Raw genomic sequence first — 12,507 nt, 5'->3', positions numbered from 1 at the left:
ATAATCTTTCAATGTTTTGGCCCACCCAGAATGGCCAATCTATGTCCAAATGCGTATTTTTCTTGTCCATCTAGCACAAGTGGATTTTTTGGGCATAACTGTTAATAGGTGCCCTGCCAAAACATAAGTGACAGCCTCTGAGAAAGGGTTATAACATGCACGTGGGGTGTGGTATCCAGCATCTCTCTGCTACTGGCTCCTGATCCACTGCCCACATTTTAAACCAATGTGTGACATGGTGAATTGTGTCATGTGCATGGACTCCTAATGTCAACTCTGCACTTAATACCTCATCTGCTCACCAATAATAATTTCAATGTTCCCTGCAGTCAACAACATTTTGGCTGTCAATGGCAACAGTCCCAGGATAACTGCTGTCAGCAGTGCCGCACCGTGTGGGCCTGCATGTGATGGCAGCTCTGCTGTGTCGCCTGCCTGCTCCCATCGTGTGACAATGGGGTGCACAGAAAGTCACAAGAAACTTGTTCCTGGGGAGTCAAGTGCTCCTTGGCGTCAGCACTCGCCGTCATCACGGAGTAGGCCAACTGGGGGAAGATGCATGTGGCATGTGAGCCTGCAAGGAAAACAAAGCCTAGCCTGCATCTAATTTTAGGCTTGGCAGCCTTAAGGATGTTTTGGGCCGTCTTTATCTTTGGCTTTTCCAGCACCTCTTCCTTTAAGGTCATACCCTTAAAAGTGGTTGTGCTGCCTTTTGCTCCAGGTCTCTTCCCTGCCCCCATGAGCCCGGTCAGAGGGTAGAGCAGTGTGAAAGCCCTGACCCCCCTGGAAAGCCTTCCTTTCAGGGAGCTGGCAGGATGCCTCACCCAGCAAAGGCCTCCTAACCTGCTGGCATAGGTGGGACAGAGAAGGGATGATCTCTTGCACTTTACCTCATCACCAGCTGCCTGCACGCCTTTCTGAATCGCTCTTGTCCTTGGGTTGGTCAAAACCTTCTCTGACTTTTCACACAACCTTGCGATATACTTTCTTTTTTTTTTAGTAATGTACATTAACCACTTCATTTAAGATTATCAGTTTCACGTTACTGGGAACAAGAGGGAACAGGAAGGTGCCAGGAGCTGATGGAGTCTTCTAGCTAGCCAAACTCCATTTCCCCTTATAGACCCCCCAAACTCCAAAGCCTGTCCAACAGGACTCAGATACCCATTCCTCAACACAGGAGCAAGATGCCAGAGGCTAGCTGCTTTGCAGAAACTGCCTGGAGGCATAGGCAGAATAAGGCAAGTATCCTCCCTGCTCTCTGCAAGCCACAAACTCTCTGTTGTGGCAGGCCAGGGGAGAGGAGCAGAAGCTGGACCACTTTGTCCCCACTGACACGGGGAAGCTACTCATCCCCTGGGTGTCTCAGCCCAAGGCTGGTCCCACCATGTAGGCACTGGCCCTCTCCCAGTCACAGCTGCAAAGAGCAAGCATGCAGCAGTAATGCTACCAAGCCTGCACGTCCAGCCCCAACATCCAGCAAAGCAGCACCTTGTGTTTAGGGAGCATAGAAAGGCAAAATGAAGAGAAAGGCTATGATGGCTTTCCAAAATATTTTTGTTTCACTGTTAAACTCCTAAAATGCAGCAGGGTTTTGTTGAAAAATTGGAAGAAAAACATAATAACCTAATGGTGACCCTGCACCCTTTACAGTATTCCACCTCTGCTGCTGTTTTCCACACCCACACTTGCAGAATGCAGCAGGTTACCCATCATGACACCACCACTGCATCCCAGCCCTGGTGGTACCATACAGACTCCCGCCCACATGCTGTAGGGCTGAACAAAAATACCAGCTTCTGGAGGAAAGTGTCTTTCATGCAGCCATACAACATGATCTCTTCCTTCTACTTGGCAGTCCAGCTGCCACTCTGAAGCTTGCACAGAAATGAATAATCTCATTTTCTCTGCTTTTTAATTTATTTTTTTTCCAGGGGGATGGGGGAAACCTTGATTAGACAGATGTGGCTACTTAAAAGCAGTCTCTAGCAAGTCCATTCTCTTGGAAACAATTGGGGCAGAATGGCTCTCTGTTAATGTTACATTTAGTCATTAAAAATGTGCATTCGTAACTCTAAAAGCTGCTAGAGGCAAACGCAAGAGAGAGATACATACTCAGATTTACATTCAGTTTCCAGCCTGGTAGACTCAGCGAAACTAAAATTAACATCTCTACCTTTCATATGCATTTATGGACAAACATACATAGAGTAATAACCACCACTGCTGTACACATTTGAATCCTCTTTCAGCAGAGAACTAAATGCCTTTTGAAAAACCTAAATAATTTAGCATCATAATAGTGTGAAGTGTGTAAAGACACTTTCATATATTACTGCATCTAGCTCTGGGGTACAGCACAGGGGATGTCATCTTAAAGCAACAACACAATGGCTTTGGGCAGGAAATACAGCTAACAGATAAAAGGAACAAAATTACTTGAACTGGACTGGAAGCCATTGCTCAGTAGTAATAATAGTTAACCCAAATAAAAATAGTAACAAAAAATAATATGAACTATACAGTGGGATCTTTAATTATGAGGATCTATAAAGACCTTGGTTTCACATTTCATCCATGCTTGTTAAACGCATCATGGTAAAATTAGCTCATTCTGACCTTTTATTTGTATTACAGCAACACAAAGATCCTTCAATCAAGAATCACAACTGCAGTGGCCTGAGCACTGCATAATTAAAAAAAGACAGTCCTTATATCTACAATCTTGACATCTGGAACTACAGCAAAAAATATTAATTTCTTATAAAACAGGAGGTGAGATTAAGGAGTAAAATGCTCACAACCACTGTACAAAATTCTGCACATTCTTAGCTCAACATCTGCCTAGCCAAAAAAAACCAAACAACCCACCCATCCTGAAGGAAACCTTTTCAGGGTGTTGACAGCAAATACTATTTCCCCTATATCAGGGTCCATCTACTGAATCACCCACCAAGACAGTTTTCTGTTGCACTACGACAATCTCCCACCAAGCCACACGCAGTAACCACAAAGCCCGAACATGGGGAGCAGCAGGAGAAATTAGCCCCATTGTGTTTTCTGTATTCCAAACGCCTTCTGCTCTCCTTTTTACTAAGCATTAAAAGAAACTGTGAAAACAAGGACCAGATTCTAACAAAAATAAAGCTGCTTTCTGTCTTCCTATTACCTACCTTATAGCATTTTTGGTGTCTGAAAAAAAGCCTCACATTGGGAAATAATTAAAGGTTTAAAAAAAACCAAAAATGCAATCTGAAAGGTCCAACTTAAGTAAAAGCAAATTAACTAGATGGACACACAGTTCAAATGCTGTGGCCATACTACCCAAGACTGTCCTTCACCACCAGCAACTGGAAAAAACAACTGTCCAAGATGTTTTTGTTCTATCACCCAAACTTTGCTTTGCTTCCAGACTATGGAGACCAGGAACAGAAAACTATACCTGGTTTTCCCGTAACATTTTGCAAATTTCACAGCCTACTTTAAATAACTTCTGGCAGATTCCCACCCCCACACCGCCCCACCACACACCCCCAAGCTCCTTGGAGCAGGGAACCTTTAATAATTTGCTCCTGCAGTGCCAAGCAGAATGGCAAAATGACAAAAGAGAAAGAGGAAGGGGAAAAAAGGAAAAAAAAAAAAAAAGAAAAAAAGAAAAGCTATAGAGCTATGCAGAAATGAATCAACAACAAACTAAGCTTCAATTTAAAAAAGAGGGGGGACACCTAAATTAAGGTGAGGGACTATATGAAAATAAGCAGGTGGGATGAAACAGGCACCCACACAGGTGCTCAGAAGTGATGATTTAACAGTCTCTTCTGATTTCACAGTTCAGGAGATCCTGGCACACCCTGCCCTAATATGCAGCATAACCCACTGGAAAGAAAAGTCTCCATCTACAACTCATTTGTTAAAAAATGGCTCTTTAGGCTATCGTAAGACAGTAATTTACAATGCCTAGATTCACTCTGTGCTTTGTTGCTGAGAAGAGCAGAAACAAACTTACTGTTCCTCTTTTACAGTGGTTTAAAAGCACAGCGCAATTTCAAGGGCAGATCAAAGTTAGACTAATTATTTCCTTTCTGCATATCCTATAACTAAATGTAACAGGTCACTAGGGAAGGGTGAAACAAAAGATGAATGTATTTGCACACACTAACAACAAACACTAAGAAACAAGGACATTATTTATATAATAAAAAGATGCATAAGGGAAAACATCAAAGCCAGTATTAAACACACAAACCCACAAATATATCACCAATGGTGCCTAAATAACTAGGGAAATAAACTGTCTGCTCTCTTTCTCCACACTTCAAATTAAACATAACTGCTGAGGAGGTTAAATCCCTCAAGAGCCTTCAGCACTACTCATCAGGAAAGTTTGGTAATTCTAGTATTACCCACTTGAAGTTAATCCCAAGATCAAGAAAACGTTTCCATTGTTTTCTGTTGTTTAGAAACATTTGAGTTTACTAAGGCCATGCCTTAAAGATTTAGGCCGCAGTCTGGAAGGCTAGAAACATGCTTTATTATAAAATCTTTATAATGAAACTTGACATTCTTATTTATATGGTTCCAGGAATCAGAGCTTTAAAATACTCCAACTACCATGAGAACTGAAAAGCAGTCAAGAATTATAATTTGCCTGTAGAAACTTGCAGAAGCAAATAGCTCCTGTTCTGCATTAATTTCTCTCTAGGAAACCTCAACAGGGATATTTCGCATACATTACTGTTCTTTTGTCCTTTTCCCAGGCTACTTGATCTGCTAGTCAAGAAATCTCAAGCTTTTTTGGGAAAAACAACAGTGTGTAACTCTAGTGTTTTGTCCATCTGTCAGCAACTTCAAAAGCAGTCTCTGTGGCATATCCTTAAGCATTCCTAGTTCAACCACTGCTTCAAAGCACCTACACAAGGTAAGACGACCCCAGCATACAGGGACTCCTCCAGATAGCACACAATACACAGCAGCATCTGTCAAGGCTCAGGCAACTGTCCAACTTCTGTTAAGGCCCATTAAACTCTCCATGATTCAAGAGAGCTTATGGTACAGAAGCAGCACTGCTGCTTGTTTTGAGATCTTCCCCTGAAAGCCATGTTCTTGGACAATATGCTTTTTTCCCCACCAAGGGTTAAAGAGGCTCATGGGAATTGGAAGAGAAAAGGGAACTAGCCTTTTCAAGGAGGAGAACTGGGGGTCATCAGTGAAAGCCCTCTTGAACAGAAAGGTGGCACCAGAGGTAAGGTACCTGAGCAGGACAGGGGTGGCTAAGGCTGCATGGAGCACAGGTCCACCAACATCAGCTGGGGCTCCACAAGTGGCAAAGTGTGCAGTCCCGCGGGAATAATACTTGGAATATTTATTGCTCTTTTCTTTCATTCCTGAAGCCTTAGGGAAGGCTGTCACCTGGCTCACATCCAGGAAAGGTTGCAGGGATCAGGCCGAATGCACACGACTACAGCCTGCCACGCAGAGGTCTGAACAGCACACCTAAGTTTCTACAGTACAGCCAGGAGCAACCCCAAACTCCTTTTCAATTTCTACACACAAATAAAGGGCCTTTCATTTACTTTACAGTGCTCTTTATTTTTTTAATGTGTGCCCTTTTACTGTTCTTTGACTAAGAGTACAGATACAGGCATTTCTCACCCACACGGTACTCAAATGACTTTCAAACCTTTGTGTTAGCTTGTCATTTTTGGTAGCTTTCACACCCCTATTGAAACAAAGCTTAGACAAACCCTGAAAACTAAGGATCTCTCCAGACATGTCTAGACTCTCAGTTCAACAAGGCACAATATTTTTGAACTCTCTAACCTTTATGGGAGGTGACCAAAGCCAGCTCAGACAGACTAAACTGACACACTGCCAGCTAATACCCTGAACACCTTAAAATGCAAATAGCTCTAATCTTATTAAAAATGATGCAATTCGCCCTACCACAACAGCAAGAGGGGGAAGGGAAGCAAAAAATACCATTGATAGCATAGGCTGCTGCTCTCCTCATTGTACCATTTATGAATTATTCCAATTTCCAGTTAAAGAAGTTGAAGAATTGGGATTTTTTTATTTTATTTTTTTTTTAACATCCATATTGAGCCCGGTAAAAGACTATATCTAGGCTATGCGTGGGAGGTGAAGAACTGCCACCATCTCCCAAAGACATGACTAATACAAGATTTGGTAAGTCAGGAAGACAATGCCAAGTCTTTCCTCATACTGTACAACTTGGATGAAAGCAAGTATGTAGGAAGGTAGCTACAGCATGCCAGTGTAGGCTCATGCTGTACCCACCGCTATAAAACAGGTACCTCACTAACTTAGATGGTGCAAACAGTGTAGAAACAGAGCAAAAAAGTAGCTCTTTGCAAGCCAGAGCTGTCATGCTATCCTGCCTCCTACCTCTAGTGCGGGACAGCAGGAAACCCGGCACCCCATATTGCAATGGAGGTGCTGGGCAGATGCAAGTCAGTTCTGCTTGGAAGAGGGACTGTGCCACCGATGCCATGAGCCTCACACACCACCTGATTCCAACTGCCTAAAATCTGCTCATTTACAGCCTGTTAAAGTACAGTCTCAATTTCCAGTTTTACAGGGTGCACGCTCTGAACATAAGGTAAATGAGATTGATGAAAAGTTCTTTATTCTGATGGGCTACTTGTATCCAGTATCCCGGAAAAATAATGCTGCCTTGGATTTCCACATGCCTTTCCACCACAGGATTTCTAGATTCACTCCGAAGACTTCTAAGTCCCAAGTCTAGCCCTCAGTGGAAATGCCTCAAGTGAGGCTGGCCAACTCCAAGCTTGTGACGGCTAGAATTTCCAGATACCCAATTCACTTCTTTTCCAGGAGCAGGAATGCATGAACAACTAGCGCTATCAAAGTATCAAAAAGGACACTGATAATAAACTGGTTTCTACCATGCAGTATCAGCGGATGAGCTGTGCTCCGGTAGCACAAGAGCGTTTTGGTCATGCCAACAAGCAAAGGCACATGGGAGAAAGGACTGCTGGAGTTTTGGAAGCTATTTACTGTGGTAATCTGCAACTGGAGTAGAGCAGCATGTACAGAGGGAGTGTGGCAAGTTGACAGAAAGCAAGTTGCAAGCCTCTTCTCTTTTATTGAGGCTTTGCTCAGCTGGGTTGCTTTATGCAACCACCACAGGAGCAAATTTACCATGGGAGGCAAGAGGAAAAACAGATTGATTTATCTTAAACCCTGTAGCGCTGCTGCATTCTCAGTTTTGCAGAGTACAGCCCCAAAGCACAGATCCTATCACATGAAAGACCTGTCAAAAATAAAAAACTAAGCATTCTATAAACACTATAACATCATCAAATATGCATTTACCTCCAGATCATGGCTTATTGCTAAATTAGGACAAATCTCTTTTCAAGTGACATCTCAAAGTAAAACAAAACCAACCATACCACCAAAACCAAATGGACCAAAAGCCCTGCAGCCTAATATCCCAACCAGATGCACACAGACTTGTGTTCCTGTCTGTTTTGGATCACAAGAACGTAACTATGAACCTATTCTCAGACGAGCATTCGCATGCCATTAAATAAACTGCTAACCAATCTTCAATACTAAAACTCCGGTTTCAGTCGGGTCACAAAAGAAAGGATGGAACAGTCCCTGTAAGTAGCTGGGTTTTGCTACACCTCTGATGGATTTGAGATGAGGGATCTGGTGACAGTCTGCCAGTCACTGGACAAAGGGCCACCAAGGATGTCAGCAATTAAGGGGGACCTGTGGTGAATAGGCAGGATTTGGAAAAAACATCCAGGATGAGAGCTGTGAACAGGGCAGTCTGCCTGTGCCATGCTAGCTGGAAAGCAGCTCCCTGTAGTGGCTGGTGATCTTGTAAAGGCATTTTCAAAAAAAGTAGGCAGCACAACTAGCTCACTCTTTCAAGTCACACTGGATCAAAAAACCAATCAATTCCATTAACAAAAAGGAAATTCTGCCACTGTGAGGCACTGTGAGCAACATCTACACCATGGGTAGTTTTTCCAGCTTATACAAGGGTCCAGCTACCAGAACTGCCACTCTGCAGAGAACCTTGCATGGCTACTGCTAGTTCAGGGCTACCAATTCCACGCTTAGTCTCCAAATTACTGCTGCCTCTGAGGTCCAAAACCAAGTCATTCCTGTTACCATTCAGATTCCTTTGCAGAACTTCTTCCTGCAGGATTTGAGTGCTCACATGGAACATGCTGGGTCTTTACGTTGGTTTTAGTCCTAGAATGAATTGGGAAACAAAATGGGAAATCTGAGTGCACAGTGAAGCACTGGGACAGCAAGACAGGAGTTCCAGGATTTTCTTTACAGCCCTACAGACTCCACAGAATTTAAATCCAGCTCAAACAGCAACACTGTTGGAATAGGATAGTGTAAAAAACAGAGGGGATAGGAGGGCTTCCAGTTATAAGCCCCACTTTCAAATTGCTAGAAAGACTTGGGTCAGTCATTCCAAGTCAATAACCTAAGACCCCTAGCGCACAGCTTCACCAAAGGAAAGAAGTCTGCTCTTGTCTTTTGCTCCTCTTCTTTGGCTCTGGCCCCAGTACAGCACTGCCGTCTAGCTCCCGTGATCTGGCACATAGAGACAGGAAATCAGAGAGGCACTGCACTATTGGGAACGTAAGTGGTGCCAGCACAGTGGCAAAGAAGCAGGAGGTGACAGGTCTCCTCTGTAACCCTCCCATGACTACACTCAACAAATCCATGTGGACAATCACATCCATGCCACAGAGAAGGAAAAGATTCCCCCCCCCCCCCCAAAAAAAAAAAAAAAAAAAAAATCTTCTGAACACTGAAAGAGGAACTGGGATATTTTGTGCCATTTTCCTTCACACTGCTAGCTCACTGGGGTTACTGAGTGCAAGGCAGGGATGGTAGATGGACCACAGATGTTCTACATGGCATGCACCACTGGATGTCAAAGATACAACATTAGAAAAACAACAGGAACTGTAACAACACTTAAGAGTTTAAGAGTGCTGTTACTGCTAGCCCTGCACCTTTGACACTTGCCAGGGATGGCACAGTGTGAAGGAACCGTAGTGATCACCAGATGAAGCAGAAGAGAGATCCAGCCACTCAGAAAGCACTTATGATACAAAAGATCTCTTTTTTTGTGCACGCAGGCAATTTTTTTCCATCACCTTGCCAGCATCTATGAAGGCTACAGAAGTCATTCTCATGCATACAGCACGTGCTGCACCATCACCCATGAACTGGGACAGTCCAGTCCAGAGCCACTGAATCCTTCAGGCGAGGTGCCTCCTCCAGTGCTGTGCCCAAAGCCCGGTCAGCACTGAATCCACATCAGGTTGCAACTTACATTCTGTCAATCAGATCGACTGTAAGAAATGCTCTTTAACTCATTAAGACAAGGAGGGAATTCCACTAACTTAAACGAATCCACTTCTAAAAAGACATTAAATCAGTATTGCTTGGGTCTAAGTACGGCTGGCAAAGGTTTCTGAAAACAGGCCATCTTGGCAACAGGCATTGTTCCTCCTAGCATGAGAGCATTTAATGGAGTTCAGAAAGTTACACAGGTAACTGTCTCTTATCCCGACACAGCCTATATGAGCAAAGAACCCCTCAGACAGTACAGTTTAAACCTGTCTCTTGCAAGGAACAAGCTACACCAGCAAAATAATCTTTTTTTTTTTTTTAAATAATTTCATCTACCCTCCAGTTTCTGCTGGCACAGCTGAATGTGTTAGGAGAGTGATTTACGCACAACCCTCGCTGACAAACCATTTTCTAGTGCAGACTAAGCCGCAGTCATTAACTAAGAGAACTTCAGAGTAGGACGACTTTAAAGGAGCTCCCCAACCAGTTCAGAAATACATGTCAAGCAATTTTTAGAAGTACAGCAAACAAGTCCCTGATATTCTTTCCTTTACGAATAAGACTTGTCTTTCAAAAGGTTCAATGCAATCATTGTGGTCAATTTTGGAAAAGCACCATGTGACATTTAAGATTACACAAAACGAACAGTGCCAGAAGAGGGAGAAAAAATTTTAGGAGTAAACCATACAGCTTTATAGTTGAGGAATGCTGATTTGATACCTTAAAAACTCTCCAGGTAATATAAAAGCATATTTGCAGATATGCCAGCACCATAACAGCTCTGCTTATGTCCCGCAAGCTGACAATGACAGAACAGTGAATAGGAAAACTTTATCTTTATTTAAGTTAAACACAGAAGTTCTCAAATCAGTCCGTGAGTTATGCTTGCGCGACCAAGGTAAGCAATTTTCCAAACACAGTAGGTTCAAAGCTGCAACTGTCCTACACGCATGACTCCTAAAATTATAAAAAATTATTTTTTTAGCAAATAATTGTATTTTTGTTATTTTCCTTACTCTGCTCTTACTTCTGATTCCAGAGGGTTTGTTTTCCCTTGCCCCAAATGACCCATTGCCACTACCACAAGCTAAAATTACACATGGCTGGCACACACACTGAGGAACATGAAGAATAATTTTTAATGTGATTTGCTTTTAAAGGCAAACCAGCAGTTACTGATCAGTTGACCTATTTCTACTCTAATTTACCATACTTAAACACACAACCCAAAAAGCCTTCCACAGAAATGAAAAACCACCTCAAAAACTGAACTGGAGTAGAGAAAGAGGTAAAGATGCCATTATTTACTAAATTGCTTGCGGGGAAGAAAATTGGTATTTAGAAATAAGATTAACTATAATAAAAAGAAGAAAAGAAAGGGAAAAGCTTATGGAAAAGATCCAGGTCATGAGGATGGTATTTCCAAATTTTTTAAAGCTGCAACACAACATTCCCAAGCTGAGAAAAACACGTTCCCTGTCCTCACAGCAACCCCACCACAGAGATGCCAGTGGCTGGTCCTATCTCCTCTTCCAGTTCTTCATGTCCCACACCTCCAAACCCAGAGACTGACTCCTCCAACCAAGTGCCAAGATTCCTGCACGTCTGAAGGAAGACTGGCAGAACTAACGACACTGCTTACAAAACATGTCCCTATGGATATTAGCAAAAGTGTCTATTTTAATAGTATCATTTATTTTCACCTATTTGTGCCCCTCCCCCCCCCCCCCCTTTTTTTTTTTTTCCAATAATTTCTCCTTGAGCAGGCCATAGAAAGAGCCTAATAGTTTTCCCTTTTCTTTGCTGGCACAGATCCTGGTCCCAGTGCCAGGGCTGGCGAGATGCCAGATGATTTCAGTGGGAAGAGGATCAGGCCCAGTCCTGCAGATGTTACTCATGCAAGTACTCAGCTCCACCCTTTGTTTCTCACATCACTCCATGCTCTACTACTTAAAAAACAGGGACAGACTGGAATGATGTAGCCCAGCATGCAGTGTTTGCCCTCTCATGCCTTCTCATTGTTAGTATGAGCTGCCCCTCAAAGCTCTTTGTCACCACTTGGCCAGAGACTGGTAACATGCAGCATTTCACACCTCCAGCTGCCAGCATCAGGCTATTTGCAAGCAGATCTTAGTGGAAGCCATGCACCATCGTCTGTCTTTGTCAAGGGCCATGGCTCTTCTGGCCTGTGGGAAAGTCAAAAGTCAACAAAGCCATCTCAAATATTGCGGCGTTTGCTTTTTTTTTAAAGCCCCAGTTCCTGGAGTCATGTATCTTCTTGAGAAACTTGGCTTTCATTTAAAAACTATTATTTCTGGGTTCCATAATTGCAGAGGATAGCCTGAAAATCTGGCTTCAGAGTTTCCCAGGAGGAAATAAAAAGCCAGTAAACAAATAAAAAGAACTGGAAGTTTTTCTTGGTTTGATGTCATTTGTTGATTCTTCTTAACATCACTATTTTAAGCAATTCTCTTTTTTTCTAATGTCTTGGCAAATTATTTTTGAATGCTTCAGAATGGCAGTTTGCTCTGAGCTAAATCCTGATTCAGACTGCCATCAATGAAGATTAAAAAAAAAAAGTTTCTTCACTTGTTCGTCAGCATTATCCAATACTCATTAATTATATTTTTATATCTATTCTTTTATAGTAATGCTTTAAACTTCTTTATTGGATTAGAGACAAACCTAGTCCATTCCCAATCTAGAAAACCCTCAAGGCAACTAAGAGACTTGGATCTCATTTTATGCTTATAAAGCTTGTGTAGGAACTGTAAATATATACCTATGAGACACTCAAGATTGGGAAAGAAAAGCTGACTGTTGCCCCTTCACAATTGGACAATTTACAAATAAGTGTGTAATTGGGCTTTAGTTGCTGACCTGTGTAATGTGCACTATTTCAGTATTTGCAACTCAGAAAAAATGATCAGCTTGCATTATTTCAATACTGAAAACTGCTCTTCTCTAAGCAAAACTGAAACAGAAAAAAGGGACATAATTTATATATATATATATATATGCACACATATACACAAACACTTTTTGGTTTTGGTTGTCCATGGCGCCCCGCCCCCCCCCCCCCCTCCCCCCTTCTGCCTTTAGGAGAGCAAGACATGCAGCTTGGACAAC

The 12,507-nt window shown here is 42.6% G+C and overlaps 1 protein-coding gene across 5 annotated transcripts in view; it reads right to left on the bottom strand.

Moving 5' to 3' along the window:
• Window positions 1-12,507, bottom strand: part of LDLRAD4 (low density lipoprotein receptor class A domain containing 4) — a 294,829-nt gene that overhangs the window by 40,778 nt on the left and 241,544 nt on the right. The gene's annotated exons all lie outside the window — the stretch shown is intronic.

The sequence above is a fragment of the Falco biarmicus genome, chromosome 3 (genome assembly GCF_023638135.1).
Source record: "Falco biarmicus isolate bFalBia1 chromosome 3, bFalBia1.pri, whole genome shotgun sequence".
In the NCBI taxonomy this organism is placed as follows: Eukaryota; Metazoa; Chordata; class Aves; order Falconiformes; family Falconidae; genus Falco; species Falco biarmicus.
Note: the sequence above shows the minus strand (reverse complement) of the source record. Positions and strands in the feature narration are given on the sequence as shown.